This window comes from Eriocheir sinensis, chromosome 53 (genome assembly GCF_024679095.1).
Source record: "Eriocheir sinensis breed Jianghai 21 chromosome 53, ASM2467909v1, whole genome shotgun sequence".
Taxonomy (NCBI): Eukaryota; Metazoa; Arthropoda; class Malacostraca; order Decapoda; family Varunidae; genus Eriocheir; species Eriocheir sinensis.
In genome coordinates, this window is record NC_066561.1 from 461,047 (window position 1) to 480,672 (window position 19,626).

At 43.7% G+C, this 19,626-nt stretch overlaps 1 protein-coding gene across 2 annotated transcripts in view; it reads left to right on the top strand.

Annotated features, from left to right (window-relative positions):
* LOC126983144 (serine/threonine-protein phosphatase 6 regulatory ankyrin repeat subunit C-like) overlaps positions 1-19,626 on the top strand; it is a 151,712-nt gene that overhangs the window by 71,202 nt on the left and 60,884 nt on the right. The gene's annotated exons all lie outside the window — the stretch shown is intronic.

Consider the following 19,626-nt stretch of genomic DNA (forward strand, 5'->3'; position numbering starts at 1 on the left):
AGTAGTAGTAGTAGTAGAATTTGCAATAGTAGTAGTAGTAGTAGTAGTAGTCGTAGTAGTAGCAGTAGAATTAGTAATAGTAGAGGTATTATTATTATTATTATTATTATTATTATTATTATTATTATTATTATTATTATTATTATTATTATTATTATTAGTAGTAGTAGTAGTAGTAGTAGTAGTAGTAGTAGTAGTAGTTGTACTATTAATCTTATTCTTTTTATTATTATTTTAATCATCATTATTTTTATTATTACTATTAGTATTATTTTTACTCCTACTATTATTATTGTACAGTCTGCATTATACAAGCCTACTCCATTTCCTCTTTTAGTGGCAGTCGCAGGGATGTTTGATGATTATAAACAGCAATCTTATTGGGTAACATAACATCTGGCTGCCACAGTCTTAATATTTTAAGACTCAAAATCAACTATAATTACTTAACTGACGTCATTGTTGTCCTCACATTGCTTGTACCGTCAACTGTTTCCTCTTCGTAGGCTATCATAATATTATATTGTCCATGAAATCGGAGTCGCTGTGTGACAGCAGGCTGTTGGCGTGCGACAGTGCTCACCTTAGACCAGCGCGCTGCGACTATGGGCACTGTAGGCACGGCAGCCCTGCATGCACGGATCGCATACTGGCTGAGGGAACGTGAAAGGGCTGTCGTCAGTAACGGAATGTTAGCCCATCGGTGTCGTAGTTGGTATGCTGTTCATTAAGGGATCATTTCACTGTCTTAATGCAGTCTATATTAATTACAGCCGCATCAAATTGAATAGATGTATCACCACGCCCTAAGCCACCGTGTATTACATAGAAAATAATAAGTCAGTGTCTTACACTAACCTTAAAATCTCGTGGCAAATCGTAGGAATTTTTTTATAAACAAAAGCAAGTCTTATATATCTGCGCCGGTGTAGCAGGCCAAAGTGTAGGAGCCCAGACTGAAAATTAGCCAATCAGCTCGCAGTATTGGAGGCCAGCGATGCCTACCGCTGCGTTCCCTTGGAGGAAAAATTCAAGGAGTGGCTCTCAGCGGGTCGCCCTTCACTGTGAGGTAAAGCAAGGGGGGTAGGAAGGGAGGTATGGGGGGCGGACCTTAGCCGGTGAGCGGAGCCAGCAATTCCACCCAAAACATAACATTTCTCGCTCCCAGATCGTCGGGGTAAATGAGCTTGTCTGCCTTATTTCTTCCACTTAACATATGTTTTTAGTTATTCAACTGCTGCAGTACATGCACTAAGGATGTATGTGCAGGTTTTAATAGAAAAAACACCAACATTCCCTGGTCTTTATTCCATAGAAGCTGAGAAGAAACGTTCCACACCCGCCTTGATCCCTCACATTGCCTCTGTACAATGTTCATTATATATTGACCATGGTCTTACTTTTAATGTAGAAGCATGTACAGCCACTTATGTAGAGCGTCTCAGATCTGATCAAAACTCACTACGTATGAGTAAAGAAAAGAAAGTATTGGGGCAGGAAGGAGAAAAACTTACCAATACGCAACTAATAGTCTTTATTTGACTCGACGTCAACCAACCGTTTTACAAAATCATGCGTGTCATTGTTAAAGGTATATTAACCAATAAATGCAGAAAATGCAACATACAGGTCAGGCACCAATTACTGAGAGGGGTTGGTTACACGTTTTTACGGAGAGAAATGGTTGTGCAGTGGTGGAGATATCTGGCTTGATCGCCAGGGATGAAAAAAGAGACTTACAAGAGTGGAATAAATAATAGAAAGATAACTCCTGAGAGAGAGAGAGAGAGAGAGAGAGAGAGAGAGAGAGAGAGAGAGAGAGAGAGAGAGAGAGAGAGAGAGAGAGAGAGAGAGAGAGAATGAGAATGAGAGAGAATGAGAATGAAAGAGAATGAGAATGAGAGACGGAATAAGAATAAGAATGAGAGAAAATGAGAGAGAATGAGAATGAAAAACAAAGAGAATGAGAGACGGAATAAGAATAAGAATGAGAGAGAATGAGAGAGATAATGAGAACGAAAGACAAAGAGAATGAGAGACGGAATAAGAATAAGAATGAGAGAGAATGAAAATGAGAGAAAAAGAGTGAGAGAATAAAAATGAGAAAAAATGAGAATGAGAAAGAATGAGAATGAGGGAGAGAGAGAATGAGGGAATGGGGGGATGATAATGAGAATAAGAATGAAAGAGAATGAAAATGAGAATGAGAGACAGAGAATGAGAATGAGAGAGAGAATGAGAAAGAGAATGAGAGAGATATAAGGAGAATTAGAGAATACAAAATGAGAAAATGAGAATTGGAGAGAGAGAATAGAAATGAGGGAATGAAAATGAGAGAGGGAATGAGCATAACAGAATGAAAGAGAGGGAATAAGAATAGGAATGAGAGAGAATGAGAATGAGAGAATGATAATGGGAGAGAGAGAATGAGAATGAGAGAGAAAATGAGAATGAGAGAGAATGAGAGTGAGAATGAGAGAGAGAATGAGAATGAGAGAGAATGAGAGTGAGAATGAGAGAGAATGAAAATGAGAGAGAATGATAATGAGAGAGAATGAGAATGAGGGAGAGAGAGAATGAGGGAATGAAATGAGGGGGCATGATAATGAGAACAAGAATGAAAGAGAATGAGAATGAGAGACAGAGAATGAGAATGAAAGAGAGAATGAGAAAGAGAATGAGAGAGAGATAATGAGAATTAGAGAATATGAATGAGAAAATGAGAATTGGAGAGAGAGAATAGAAATGAGAGAATGAGAATGAGAGAGGGAATGATAATAACAGAATGAGAAAGAGGGAATAGGAATAGGAATGAGAGAGAATGAGGAATCGAAAGAAAATGAGAATGAGTGAGAGAAAGAGAATGAAGGTCAATGAGATGAGAGAGAATGATAATGAGAATGAGTGAATGAGAATAAGAGAGGTAATGAGGATGAGAATGAGAGAGAGAGAATAACAGACTGAGTGAGACAGAGAGAATGAAAATGAGATTAAGAGAATGAGAATGAAAGACCCACCCACCCAAGCAAGAGCATAAGAACGTAAGGGGTTCGCATAAAGCCCACTAACTTATACTTGGCAGCCCCTGTCTACCTACCGCGAGTGGCAGTGTAGCACCTATTAGTAACAGTAATAGATGGGCCACTAACACCCACACCCACACAGTAATAGATGGACACTAACACCAACACCCACACAGTAATAGATGGACACTAACACCCACACCCACACAGTAATAGATGGACACTAACACCCACACAGTAATAGATGGACACTAACACCCACACAGTAATAGATGGACACTAACACCCACACAGTAATAGATGGACACTAACACCCACACAGTAATAGATGGACACTAACACCCACACCCACACAGTAATAGATGGACACTAACACCCACACAGTAATAGATGGACACTAACACCCACACCCACACAGTAATAGATGGACACTAACACACACAGTAATAGATGGACACTAACACCAACACCCACACAGTAAGATATATACTAACACCCACACCTACACAGAAATAGATGGGCCACTAACACACCCACCCACACAGTAATAGATGGATACTAACACCCACACCCACACAGTAATAGCTGGACACTAACACACCCACCCATACAGTAAGAGATGGACACTAACACACCCACCCACACAATAACAGATGGACACTAACACCCACACCCACACACTAATAGATGGGTCACTAACACCCACACCCACACAGTAATAGATGGACACTAACACCCACACCCACACAGTAACAGATGGACACTAACACACCCACCCACACAGTAACAGATGGACACTAACACCCACACTCACACAGTAATAGATGGGTCACTAACACCCACCCACACAGTAATAGTTGAACACTAACACCCACCCACACAGTAATAGATGGGCCACTAACACACCCACCCACACAGTAATAGATTGTCACTAACACCCACCCACACAGTAATAGATGGGCCACTAACACCCACCCACACAGTAATAGATTGACACTAACACACCCACCCACACAGTAATAGATGGACACTAACACCCACCCACACAGTAATAGATGGACACTAACACACCCACCCACACAGTAATAGATGGACACTAACACCCACCCACACAGTAATAGATGGACACTAACACCCACCCACACAGTAATAGATGGACACACCCACCCACACAGTAATAGATGGACACTAACACACCCACCCACACAGTAATAGATGGACACTAACACACCCACCCACACAGTAATAGATGGACACTAACACCCACCCACACAGTAATAGATGGACACTAACACCCACACCCACACAGTAATAGATGGACACTAACACCCACCCACACAGTAATAGATGGACACTAACACACCCACCCACACAGTAATAGATGGACACTAACACCCACCCACACAGTAATAGATGGACACTAACACCCACCCACCCACACAGTAATAGATGGACACTAACACACCCACCCACACAGTAATAGATGGACACTAACACACCCACCCACACAGTAATAGATGGACACTAACACCCACCCACACAGTAATAGATGGACACTAACACACCCACCCACACAGTAATAGATGGACACTAACACACCCACCCACACAGTAATAGATGGACACTAACACCCACCCACACAGTAATAGATGGACACTAACACCCACCCACACAGTAATAGATGGACACTAACACACCCACCCACACAGTAATAGATGGACACTAACACCCACCCACACAGTAATAGATGGATACTAACACCCACACACACAGTAATAGATGGACACTACACACCTACCCACACAGTAATAGATGGACACTAACACCCACCCACACAGTAATAGATGGACACTAACACACCCACCCACACAGTAATAGATGGACACTAACACCCACCCACACAGTAATAGATGGACACTAACACACCCACCCACACAGTAATAGATGGACACTAACACCCACCCACACAGTAATAGATGGACACTAACACACCCACCCACACAGTAATAGATGGACACTAACACCCACCCACACAGTAATAGATGGACACTAACACCCACCCACACAGTAATAGATGGACAATAACACCCACCCACACAGTAATAGATGGACACTAACACACCCACCCACACAGTAATAGATGGACAATAACACCCACCCACCCACACAGTAATAGATGGACACTAACACCCACCCACACAGTAATAGATGGACACTAACACCCACCCACACAGTAATAGATGGATACTAACACCCACCCACACAGTAATAGATGGACACTAACACACCCACCCACACAGTAATAGATGGATACTAACACACCCACCCACACAGTAATAGATGGACACTAACACCCACACCCACACAGTAATAGATGGGCCACTAACACCCACACCCACACAGTAATAGATTAACACTAACACCCACACCCACACAGTAATAGATGGGCCACTAACACCCACACCGACGCAGTAATAGTTTGACACTAACACCCATACCCACACAGTAATAGATGGGCCACTAACACACCCACCCACACAGTAATAGATGGACACTAACACACCCACCCACACAGTAATAGATGGGCCACTAACACCCACACCCACACAGTAATAGACGGGCCACTAACACACCCACCCACACAGTAATAGATGGACACTAGCACACCCACCCACACAGTAATAGACTGACACTAACACACCCACCCACACAGTAATAGATGGACACTAGCACACCCACCCACACAGTAATAGACTGACACTAACACACCCACCCACACAGTAATAGATAGGCCACTAACACACCCACCCACACAGTAATAGATGGGCCACTGACACACCCACCCACACAGTAATAGATGGACACTAACACACCCACCCACACAGTAATAGATGGACACTAACACACCCACCCACACAGTAATAGATGGACACTAGCACACCCACCCACACAGTAATAGATGGACACTAACACACCCACCCACACAGTAATAGATGGACACTAGCACACCCACCCACACAGTAATAGATGGACACTAACACACACACCCACACAGTAATAGATGGACACTAACACACCCACCCACACAGTAATAGATGGACACTAACACACCCACCCACACAGTAATAGATGGACACTAACACACCCACCCACACAGTAATAGATAGACACTAACACACCCACCCACACAGTAATAGATAGACACTAACACACCCACCCACACAGTAATAGATGGACAATAACACCCACCCACATAGTAATAGATGGACAATAACACCCACCCACACAGTAATAGATGGGCCACTAACACAAACACCAACACAGTAACATGGCGGGGAAAAGCTGAGGAGCTCTCTTGTGGTAAATATGTGCCTCCCAAAATGGCGGGCCTTTGCGGGGCAGTTGAGAAGTGATCAGCTGATCGCTGATGATGACGTCACGTGTAACCCCTCTATAAGAACTCAACAACAGTGATTAAAAAGAAATCAAAGATGCCCAATTTCAAAGAGCAAATTTCGTAGAAATCCGACAAAAACTTACAGAAATATAACTATATGATGATTGCGACGTAGAGGAAGCCTGGCCAAACTTTAAAAATCATTTACTCACTCAGCAGAACACATTTGCCCCGTTTTGCGAGAAGCGAAGTAACATTAATAAAAGTCCACCTTGGTTGGTGAAATTAAATATTCGGTTTAGGAGAGAAAAATGTCTTACAGGCTAAAGAAGGAGCAAAACACTCCCGAAAACATTAAACTTTATCATGAAGCCAGGCGGCGAGTAAAAAAGATTAACATATTAGTCAAAGCATTATACGAAGAAAACATTGCAGCCAACTGTAAAAATAAAATCCAAAATCCTTCTTCAGTTATATAAACAATAGGAAGGCGACCAGAAGTGGAATTGGACCTCTAACTAACAGCGACGGGGAATTAGTGACTGACAACCAAAACGTTGCGAACTTGTTAAAAAATTATTTTTCTTCGGTATTTAATACTAGCAGTCTTCCCATCATTACCACCAACACCAGGAACAACAACAGTACTAACGTAAATCTCGTTCATGCATTGCCTATTGCCTAAATATATCCCATACTACTTAAAGAAACAAAGAGCGAAATACTCTCCTCCCTCGCAACCGTATTCAATATGTCCTTGCTAAAAGGCATCGTCCCTCTTGAAATACGCGGTACAGTTCTGGTCTCCCTACCATGCAAAGAACATTGCTAAATTAGAAGGTGTTCAACGTAGGGTAACAAAAATTATCCCTTCCTTGCGCAACAAACCCTATGACGAGAGGCTCTCGACCCTAAATATGTTCTCTTTTGAGAAACGTTGCCTCCGAGGAAAACTGACCGAACGGTTTAAAATACTTAATGGTTTTACGAATGTGGACAAATCAAAATTATTTATAATCGATGACACTGCGAACAAAGTAAAATGGCAGAAAAATAGAATATGAACAAGTTAATTAAGACTGGCCAAGTGCAAAACGATTGACTTAAAAACAAGTTCGACTGAAACGTCCTTCAACTTAATATTAACTAAAGCAGAAATGGAAAGTTTTGGAGCAATCTGTTTGGGCCATGGGGTTTGTGTGGTCTGAATTTTTATAAATCTCTCTCTCTCTCTCTCTCTCTCTCTCTCTCTCTCTCTCTCTCTCTCTCTCTCTCTCTCTCTCTCTCTCTCTGACGCTTAGCGAACGTGGAATAATGGCACAGAACTTAAATATAGACAAGTAAATTCAGACTGCACCAATTTTTTCTTCACCAACGTTGTAGTGCGAGAGTAGAATAAGCTCCCACCCTCAGTGGTCCAGTGTAACTCAATTGACTCCTTTAAAAAACAAGCTTGATCGACACTTTCTTCAGCTTATTATGACTAGAATAGAAATGCAAAGATTTGGAGCCATCTGATTAATGTAGAATCACTTGGGTTTTTTGACAGATCATCTAGTCTGGACCTGGGGTCTGCGTGGTCTGATTTTCTGTGTAAATCTCTCTCTCTCTCTCTCTCTCTCTCTCTCTCTCTCTCTCTCTCTCTCTCTCTCTCTCTCTCTCTCTCTCTCTCTCTCTCTCTCTCTTGTACTATTTCAAATGTGTCTCTGCAATAATGATAATAATAAAAAGTAATAATAATAATAATAATAATAATAATAATAATAATAATAATAATAATAATAATAATAATAATAATAATAATAAATTCATCAAGTATATGTAGCTGTTCACCTTAAAATGTACATTTTGGAGCACACACACACACACACACACACACACACACACACACACACACACACACACTGGAAGCTCCGGGAGCTCAATACACCGCTCCGGTAGCTCGCTTGGTAGAGCACCACGCTGCAAGGCTTCACGGCCAAACAGGCGGCGGTTCGAGCCCCGCTCAGGCCGGATTCTTTCCGTTGACTAGAAGTGGTTACTATCCCGCCTTGAGCAAGGGGGATGGAGTGTGTGGTGTGTGAGGTCCTGGCACTTGCTCACGTCGTGAGGGTACGGGCTGGCGAAGGCGAGCACTTGGTACCCTGAGGGATTTTTTAGTATAGGCGAGGGGGGGAGGAGTAATGGGAGCAATGGGAGGAGTAATGGGAGGGGACATCTAGCTCATAATATAACCAGGCAGCTTAGAAGTAATTCTAGGGGAGTAACAGAGGACGGGCTAAGAATCTTCTATACTAACAGCAGGAGCCTCAGAAACAAGATAGACTTACTAAGGGGTGAAGCTTGTTCAGAAAATTTTGACATAAGAACATAAGAACATAAGAACGCAGGAGTCTGCAAGAGGCCGATAGGCCTGTACGAGGCAGCTCCTTTGACCCTAAGCTCCCGTGTATCTAACCCCACCTAATATCGCTGTCCATGAATTTATCTAGTCTATTTTTGAATGTGACAATTGTATTGGCACTCACCACATGACTGCTAAGCCTATTCCACTCATCCACCACCCTGTTAGTAAACCAATTTTTGCCTATGTCCCTGTTGAATCTGAATTTATCCAGTTTAAACCCGTTACTTCGTGTCCTACCCGGTTCTCTTACCAACAAAACCTTATGAATGTCTCCCTTATTAAAGCCCTTCATCCATTTATAAACCTCGATCATGTCTCCACGCACTCTTCGCCTTTCTAGAGAATGCAAGTTTAACTGTTTGAGTCTTTCCTAGTATGGCAAGTTTCTCAACCCCTGAATCATCTTAGTCATCCTCCTCTGCACCGATTCTAACATTTTGATATCCATTCTATAGTAGGGTCACCAGAACTGAACCGCATAGTCAAGATGAGGTCTAACTAATGCTAAATATAGTTTGAGGAAGACTTCGGGGCTTCTGTTGCTTACGCTCCTTGAAATAAATCCCAGTACCCTATTAGCTCGATTTCTAGCTTGAATGCATCGTGCCCTTGGACGGAGATCAGAGCTCACTAAGACCCTAAATCCTCTCACACACAGACCTACATATGAGAGTGTCATTTAAGCAATAGTTATGTGAGGGGTTGTTCCTACCTACACTCAGAATACTGCACTTCCCTACATTGAACTCCATCTGCCATTTATCCGCCCAGTCATATAATCTGTTGAGTTCACCTTGGAGAATACTAGCGTCCTGATCCGACTCAATTACTCTACCGATCTTGGTATCATTTGCAAATTTACTAACATCACTACTAATTCCTGTGTCTAAGTCATTGATATAAATAATAAACAAAAGTGGACCTAATACCGAACCTTGTGGGACCCCATTCGTAACACATCCCCAGTCAGATCTTTTACCATTGATTTGCACTCTTTGCTTCCTATTGCTAAGCCACGCCTTGACCCAGTTCAAAACTTTACCCTGTACTCCGTGAGCCTGTAATTTAAGCAACAGTCGTTGGTGAGGAACTTTGTCAAACGCTTTACTAAAATCAAGATAGATTACATCATAATTTTCATCTCTGTCAACCGCCTCAAATACTTTATTGTAGAAGGACAAGAGATTGGTGAGGCATGACCTACCTTTTGTGAACCCATGCTGCGAGTCGTGAATTAAGCTATGTTTCTCTAAATGCTCCCGAATGTTCCTGGCTATTATGGACTCCAGCATCTTCCCTATAACCGATGTTAAGCTAATTGGGCGATAGTTTGAAGCAACTGACCTGTCCCCCTTTTTAAAAATCGGCGTCACATTAGCTACTTTCCATAGGCTCGGCACATAGCCAGTATTTACCGACATCTTAAAGATGTCGGTTAGTGGGTCACTGATTATATCACCTAACTCCTTTAATACCCTCGGAAATATCCCGTCAGGACCTGGCGACTTGTTCTTCTTAAGCTTATCTATCTCATCCTGAACTACTTTCCTGGCAATGATTATATCCCTCAGTTTATCGCCATCCCCGCCCTCGTACACCTGAACTCTTTCCGGTAACTAAACATTTAAGTTAGTCTTTAACATATAGCGCAACTCCACCTCCCTTTCTGCCCCTTCTGTCTTTGTGAAACATAATAGCGATCACTGAGACATGGATAGACACTGCTAATAGAAATTTTAGATCAGAATTTGAAATAACGGGTTATCAGATGTTTCACAAAGACAGAAGGGGCAGAAAGGGAGGTGGAGTTGCGCTATATGTTAAAGACTCACTTAAATGTTTAGTTAACAACTCAGTCAAAACTAACATGGATTCAGAATCAGTTTGGGTGGACGTTTACAAAGGGAAAGAAAAACTAACTCTAGGAGTTATATACAGGCCACCCAACCTTAACAGGCAGGACACGAGTATATTACTACAGGAGATTGGCAGTGCGAGTATGAGTAGAAATGTCTGCGTAATGGGGGACTTTAATTATAGGAATATAGACTGGGAAGATCTAGTGGGTGACCTGGAAGCCGAGGACTTTCTTGAAGTTATACAAGATAATTTCCTTAAGCAGGTAGTTACTGAGCCTACCAGAGGAGATAACATATTAGACTTAGTCCTAACCAATAATGGGAACTTGCTACGTGAATTGGAGGTGGGCGGAGAGTTAGGAAATAGTGATCACAGAACGGTTCGTTTTAGCTTAGACCGGGCGGTAACCCGCGAACCAAACCCAGTGTTAGTGCCAGATTTTAGAAGAGCAAATTACGAGGGGCTTCGAAGACATCTTGAAGGGGTAAACTGGGATAATTTAGGGATTCATGAGGGCCAGAACTGCGGATTGGAGAGCCAGGAGAACCAGGTAGAAATGTCTTACAATAATTTAGTTAGAGTAATAGTAGAGGGGCAAGAACAGCATATACCACAGCGAACACTTAGAAAAGAAAACAATGATCCTAAGTGGATGACTCGTGGACTAAAACACGAGATTGGGTTAAAGAAGGGAATTTATCAGAAAATAAAGAATGGTGAAACACATCTCAGGGGCCGGTACGTCGAACTATCTAGATTAGTTAAGAAAAACACCAGGATAGCAAAAAAGAACTATGAGATCAAAGTAGCAAATGAAGCGAAAAGTAATCCTAAGGGCTTCTTTCAGATGTATAGAACAAAAACACGGGAGAAAATTGGACCGCTGACAACAAACACAGGGGAGCTAGTAGAAAATTACGAAAATATGAGCACATTGTTGAACGACTACTTCCTTTCAATATTCACACAGGAGGATCGAACGACTATACCGGAAAGAGTTCAGGTGTACGAGGGCGGGGATGGCGATAAATTGAGGGATATAATCATTACCAGGCAAGTAGTTCAGGATGAGATAGATAAGCTTAAGAAGAACAAGTCGCCAGGTCCTGACGGGATATTTCCGAGGGTATTAAAGGAGTTAGGGGATGTACTCAGTGACCCACTAACCGACATCTTTAAGATGTCGGTAAATACTGGCTATGTGCCGAGCCTATGGAAAGTAGCTAATGTGACGCCGATTTTTAAAAAGGGGGACAGGTCAGTTGCTTCAAACTATCGCCCAATTAGCTTAACATCGGTTATAGGGAAGATACTGGAGTCCATAATAGCCAGGAACATTCGGGAGCATTTAGAGAAACATAGCTTAATTCACGACTCGCAGCATGGGTTCACAAAAGGTAGGTCATGCCTCACCAATCTCTTGTCCTTCTACAATAAAGTATTTGAGGCGGTTGGCAGAGATGAAAATTATGATGTAATCTATCTTGATTTTAGTAAAGCGTTTGACAAAGTTCCTCACCAACGACTGTTGCTTAAATTACAGGCTCACGGAGTAGAGGGTAAAGTTTTGAACTGGGTCAAGGCGTGGCTTAGCAATAGGAAGCAAAGAGTGCAAATCAATGGTAAAAGATCTGACTGGGGATGTGTTACGAGTGGGGTCCCACAAGGTTCGGTATTAGGTCCACTTTTGTTTATTATTTATATCAATGACTTAGATACAGGAATTAGTAGTGATGTTAGTAAATTTGCAGATGATACCAAGGTCGGTAGAGTAATTGAGTCGGATCAGGAAACATGGAAACATGGAAACGCAGGCAACAGAAAGCCTATTGGCTCATTACGAGGTTGCCCGCTTTGGTGCTTTAATCTGCTCGACAGCCTGGGGCCTGGGGAGCAGATGAAAGCACCTCGACATTGAGGAGCAGATGAAAGCACCTCGATATTGAGGAGCAGATGAAAGCAACTCAATATTCAGTTTACTCCCGACGCAGCGAAGTGACGGTCGATTCTATATTTGAAGGAGTTGATAGTATTCGCATTTACTACTTCTGAAGGAAGATTGTTCCAGTGACGGATGACTCGGTTTGAAAAGAAACTCCTTCCGATGTCTGTGTTACATCGACTAGACTGAATGGGTAAACCGTTATTTCTAGTTCTTAGGTTGGTTTGCAATTCAAAGAAATTGGAGTAATCGACGTTATTGAATTTTTTCAGATACTTGAAGACTTGAATCATATCTCCTCGTAGGCGTTTTTTCTCTAATGTAAAGAGATTGAGTCGCTTGAGTCGTTCCTCGTACGGTTGAGCCCTTAAGGTTGGTATCATTTTCGTGGCGCGTCGCTGAATCCTTTCCAGTAAATCAATGTCCTTTCTGTAATTAGGAGACCAGAACTGTACTGCATACTCGAGGTGCGGTCTTACCATGGAATTATACAAGGATAGCATCACGTCTGGCGTTTTACACTCGAAGTTCCTCGCTATGAACCCGAGCATAGTGTTGGCTTTGTTGTATGCTTTTTTACAGTGATTAGCGTGTTTCAGGTCACTGCTGATAGTGACTCCAAGATCCTTTTCCTCCTGCATCGCTTGCAGAGGTCTCCCATTCATGATGTATGTGTGGTTACTATTTCTGGACCCAATGTGCATGACTTTGCATTTGTCAACATTAAAGGACATTTGCCATTTTTCCGACCATTCGATAATGTGATTGAGGTCTTTCTGAATGATTTCGCAGTCGGTCTTTGTGAGGGCCTTTCCCTTCACCCTAGTGTCATCAGCAAATTTCGATATTGTGGATTTCAGTCCTGCTTCGAGGTCGTTGATATATATGATGAAGAGAATGGGTCCCAGCACTGACCCTTGAGGCACTCCACTAGTGACTGGAAGCCAATCGGAAGGCTGTCCGTTGAGTAGTACTCGTTGTTTTCTGTCGGTGAGCCAATCTCTTATCCACGCGATCAGATTGGCTCCAATGCCCGCCGAGTGCAGTTTCTTAAGGAGTCGCTCGTGCGGTACCTTGTCGAAGGCTTTCTGAAAGTCCAGGTATATAACATCACTGGGGATGTGGGCATCCCAGTTCTTATATATACCTTGGAAGAAGTCTAATAAATTCGTTAGGCAGGAGCGCTTGTTTCTGAAGCCATGCTGGGTGTCGGAGATTACATTATTGTCTTCTAGAAACTTAACAAGTTTGTCTCTAATAATCTTTTCGAGTATTTTTCCTGCCACTGATGTCAAACTTATGGGCCTGTAGTTTAATGCAACGCTTTTGTCTCCTTTTTGAAAATTGGTGTTACGTTCGCCATCTTCCAGTCTTCCGGGACCTTTTCAATTGAACAGACTGGTTGAATATGTTAGTGAGTGGCTGAAGTATTTGTTGTTTAAGCTCTTTTAATAACCGCGGGGACAAACCGTCAGGTCCTGTTGACTTGTTCGTGTCGAGTTTATCCAAATACTCTTTCACTTCTTGGTCGCATATTGAGTCAATTTTCAGGGGCGTGATTCCCCTCGGCGGGTCAGGGTTCTCGGGCATGGTTTCGATGTTCTCGACTGTGAATACGGATGCGAAGTTACTGTTGAGGATTCTGGCCATCTGTTTACTGTCCTGAGTTGCAGCTCCAGTCTCGTCTGTCAGGGGACCAATATTGGATTTTACTTTCTTTTTCGATCTGATGTATGTGAAGAATTTTTTTAAAGTTTGTCTTGATGTCACGCGCTATTTGTTTTTCGTGGTTGCGTTTACTACTCCGAATAAGGGTGCGACAAGCTCTGAGGCTGTTGTGGTACTGAGTACGGGCTTCGGCCGTGTCATTCTCTTTCATTAGGTTATAATTCCTTTTTTTTAAGTTTACCGCCCTTTTTATTTATCTGGTCATCCACGGTGGATCTACGGCACCATTTACTCGCCTGGGTTTCGTCGGCACTGTAGCCTTTTCTACTCCCAAAAGCTTATCTTTGAAGTTGTTCCACACGTTGTCGATTGTATTGTCGGTTAGGTGAAGTTGGTCCCAGGTCGCAGAGGGAAGCAGTTCACGGGCTAGGTTGAAATTTGCTTTTTTGTAGTCTGGTATCACTGACGGATTGTCTACGAGTTTGTGACTTATGTTGACATTGAAACGGATTAAGTGGTGATCGCAACCGGTAATTTTTTCACCAACTTCACAGTCGCGAATGAGGTCGGGGTCGCTTACTAATACCAGATCCAGCAGATTGTTTTCTCGTGTTGGTTGAGTTACAACTTGAGTGAGGAACGAATCCTCCACCATTTCTATAAGCCTGTTACCCTCTTGATCTCCAGTCAATTGTCCCCAGTCAATGTTAGGGCAATTAAAGTCCCCAATTATTATTGCTTTACTTTGTGTTAAAGAGTGAAGCTCTTCGTACAGGGCAGTGTCATCGGCTGCCTGTTGTTTTGGAGGCCTGTATACGGTCGCAAGTGTTAGTTTCTTATTATTCGCAGTTATTTCCACATAGACGGAGTCGTAATTCTCTGCGTCCTGTTTGTCTATTTTTATGGCAGGGAGCGTACTTTTTACGTAGCAAATTACTCCTCCTCCTTTCTTGTGCATTCGATTTTTTTGGAAGCTTTCGTACCCGGGAAATGACAGTTCAGATACTAGATGTGCAGAGTTGGCCCAAGTCTCTGTGATGGGTACCACATCTGGTTTCTCAGTTGCAATATACGCCCTAATTTCGTCCTTTTTGGGTAATAGACTGCGTGCATTTGTGTACAAAATGGAAATGTGACTACTGGTTTGGCCGCGTCGTGTTGAATGAGTTCGCTTGTCGGAGGCGTCGTTGGTTACACAGTTTCTTGTAAGCCGCATCGACGCTACGGTTCGGTTGATCAAGGGTTGCCTTTGCCTTGCCCTCGCCTCCAGTTTTTTGAATAGCTTTTCGAGAAGCTTTCAACTGCATCGTTCAGGAGCCTTCCTAGCCGCGCCGAACCAACCTCGTTCAAGTGGAGTCCGTCCTCCCAAAACAAATCTGGGCGCTGGTTGAAGTGATGCCATGCGTTCATGAACCCTACGCCTTTATCGTTACATAACTGCTTTAGACTAGTGTTGACGCCGTACGCTTTACTGTTGTTGTATCCGGCGAACGTATTGACTCTCGGTAGAATTCCAGAGACGATGATGTGAGGGGACTTGGTCTTGTATTTCCGAATGACTTGACGGTATTTTGCTAACAGGTCCTGAATTTGAGTTGACTGAAGGTCGTTGGTTCCCGCATGGATCAGATACACTGTGTCGTCCTTCGCATTTACTGAAACTGCATCGACAGCTGATTCAATATCGTCCAATTTGGCTCCGGGGATACAGAAACGCTGCCGTGTCAACGTATTCCGACCGCAAAACTCCGTAAGTTGGCCTCTCACCACACTGTCTCCAACTAAATTGACTCTAGTTGTTAGTTTGCCCATACCAGGAAACAGCGTCTGGTTCGTACAAGTGACAGCTGGTAGAATGGTCTTGTGATTTCTTCTGGAAGGGCGCGAGGTACAAGAGGGAGCGCGGGCTAAGGTGGGTTTGGAAGTGGTGGTGGTGATAGTAGTGGGTGGTTGGGGAAGGGTGGAGGGTGAGGTGTGGATGGAGGGAGATGTGGTATCAGAAGTGGAGGAGGAGGCGGAGGTTGAGTTCGTGTTGGAGGTGGAAGTGGAGGATGGAGTGGTGATGAGGATAGGGGAGGAGTCAAGGGTGTTGGAGGGAGAGGAAGGGAGAGCGGGAGAAAGGGGAGTGGTACTGTGGATGGAGGTGGATGGGGTAGGAAGGGAGGTGGATGGAGTAGAAGGAATGGTAAGGGTGGCGGCGGGTTCAGGCGTGGCAGAGGAGATCGTGTTGAAGGTGGAAGGGGAAGATGGAGTGGTGATGAGGATAGGGGAGGAGTCAAGGGTGTTGGAGGAAGAAGAGGGAGTGGGAGTGGATGAGGTAGCAAGGGAGGTGGATGGGATAGAAGGAATGGTAGGGGTGGCGGCGGGTTCAGGCGTTGCAGAGGAGTGGGGTGGTTGAGGCGAGGCAGAGGAGATCGTGTTGGAGGTGGAAGGGGAAGATGGAGTGGTGATGAGGATAGGGGAGGAGTCAAGGGTGGTGGAGGGAGAAGAGGGAGTGGGAGTGGATGAGGTAGCAAGGGAGGTGGATGGGGCGGAAGGAATAGTAAGGATGGAGGCGGGTTCAGGCGAGGCAGAGGAGGAGGAGGAGGTATGTAATTGGGTCAGAACGTCAGAATATGAGTTTGAGGAGGAGGAAGCTGGAGTAGGAAGGGCGGGGAAAGAAGTCACAACTTCCCATATCAATACGTTTGAGCGTTTCAGCTCATCGTTAATCGAGCTAAGTGCTTGGATACGCGAGTCCAAGACACAATATTTACATTTAGACTCGCTGAGTTGAAAGTGGATCGTGGCAAATTTCTGCGAACAATTACCGCAAGTGAAATATTTGGGCATGGTTACAATTCCTTTTTTCTTTTCTTTTTTCTGTAGCAAGAAACTTTAGTTATGATATATTTAGAAACCGCGTGGGTGGCTTGCTGAATACCAGGAAGGAGCTCAACTGAACACCTGGAAGGAGTTAGGTAGGGGTCGGGTCGAGTCCCGCGGGGGTAATTAGTTGGACGGTAGAGAGGCTTGTTTAGTTAAAGGAACACAAAGGAGCACAAAGGAGGAGGAGGAGGAGGAAATAGTTAGAGGAGGAGGAAATGGTTAAAGGAGGAGGCGGAGGAGGAAATATGGGTTTGGGCGGAGAGGGAGGAGTAGGGAAGGTGATTAAAATAGAAATAGAAATACCTGTGTTGATTAGGATTATTTAAGGAGTGCCGGGTGGTTTCCTTCGTTAAGCCCTCGGTGGCTGTGGGATATGGGCGGGTGTGTGAACACCTGGGTCTTGGTGTGTGAACACCTGACTGTTTTGGTGAGGGAGTGCCGGTGAAAAGATTAGCCGACCTCACTAATCCCGGAAAATTTCAGACTTATGGGCGGTACCGGGAGTAATTATACCCCTGGGAATAAATAGGGCGGGGTTCAGGAACGATTGGTAATGAACAAGAAAATACAGTGTGTGTGCTGTTGTTGAAATACTTTACTTTGTTACCCTGTGACAGGTACGGGAAGCAGTAGAATTATGACACTTAGCGTTCCACAGCGGCGGTGATGTCTGCTAGGCAGTGAAGCGACGATGAAGTTACCGATGAGCGATGTCCAACCTCTTCAAGTAATATCAACTACAGTTAAAGTCCTCGATGGCGTATAAAGATTGCACAACACACTTGGTGAACACTAATTCACGGAATCACGGTTAACAGTAAATTGAGGAATCACGATGAGCACTGAATTACGGAATCACGGTTAAAACTGAATCACGGTATCGCGGTTAACACCGAATCACAGAGTCACGGTTAACACTGAATCACGGAATAGTGGTTAACACTAAATCAAGGAATCACGGTTAACACTAAATCACTGAATCACGGTTAACACTGAATCACGGAATAGCGGTTAACACTGAATCACTGTATCACGGTTAACACTAAATCAAGGGATCACGGTTAACACTGAATCACTGAATCACGGTGAACACTCTAGCCGGAGCGAGCGGGGGTCGTGACCTTAGCCTAGGGGGGTCAGGAAACGCTAGTATTCTCCAAGGTGAACTCAACAGATTGTATGACTGGGCGGATAAATGGCAGATGGAGTTCAATGTAGGGAAGTGCAGTATTCTGAGTGTAGGTAGGAACAACCCCTCACATAACTATCGCTTAAATGACACTCTCATAAGTAGGTCTGGGTGCGAGAGGGATTTAGGGGTCTTAGTGAGCTCTGATCTCCGTCCAAGGGCACAATGCATTCAAGCTAGAAATCGAGCTAATAGGGTACTGGGATTTATTTCAAGGAGCGTAAGCAACAGAAGCCCCGAAGTCTTCCTCAAACTATATTTAGCATTAGTTAGACCTCATCTTGACTATGCGGTTCAGTTCTGGTCACCTTACTATAGAATGGATATCAAAATGTTAGAATCAGTGCAGAGGAGAATGACTAAGATGATTCAGGGGTTGAGAAACTTGCCATACGAGGGAAGACTCAAACAGTTAAACTTGCATTCTCTAGAAAGGCGAAGGGTGCGTGGAGACATGATCGAGGTTTATAAATGGATGAAGGGCTTTAATAAGGGAGACATTCATAAGGTTTTGTTGGTAAGAGAACCGGGTAGGACACGAAGTAACGGGTTTAAACTGGATAAATTCAGATTCAACAGGGACATAGGCAAAAATTGGTTTACTAACAGGGTGGTGGATGAGTGGAATAGGCTTAGCAGTCATGTGGTGAGTGCCAATACAATTGTCACATTCAAATTAAATTCATGGACAGCGATATTAGGTGGGGTTAGATACACGGGAGCTTAGGGTCAAAGGAGCTGCCTCGTACAGGCCTACCGGCCTCTTGTAGACTCCTGCGTTCTTATGTTCTTATGTTCTTATGTTCGTGATCAGGCCGTGGTGAATTACACACACACACACACACACACACACACACACACACACACACACACACACACACACACTCACACACACACACACTGTCATGACCTAGGCTGGGATTACGTTAGGTAGGATGTGTTACAAATAACGTAGGCAGTTAATAACCCAGTATGGGGTAGACAAGGATACGCTACTCTTGGCAAACCTGGGCCGACTTTCACTAACTTTGTGCGCTGAGGAGGGGGACCAAACCACAAATACAAAAATAACTTCAATATTCAAAGTTAAGATTAATTACAAAGACTGCTTCACAGGAATAACACAAATCTCTCCGCAAGCTACGTCAACGTACCCCTTCCGTCACCACGCTAACACAACACACGTATCTCCCCCTAAACTCCTCAATACACTCTCTCACCACGCCAAAGTATAAAACACATTCTCCCCACAATCCTCCACAAGTCACAACT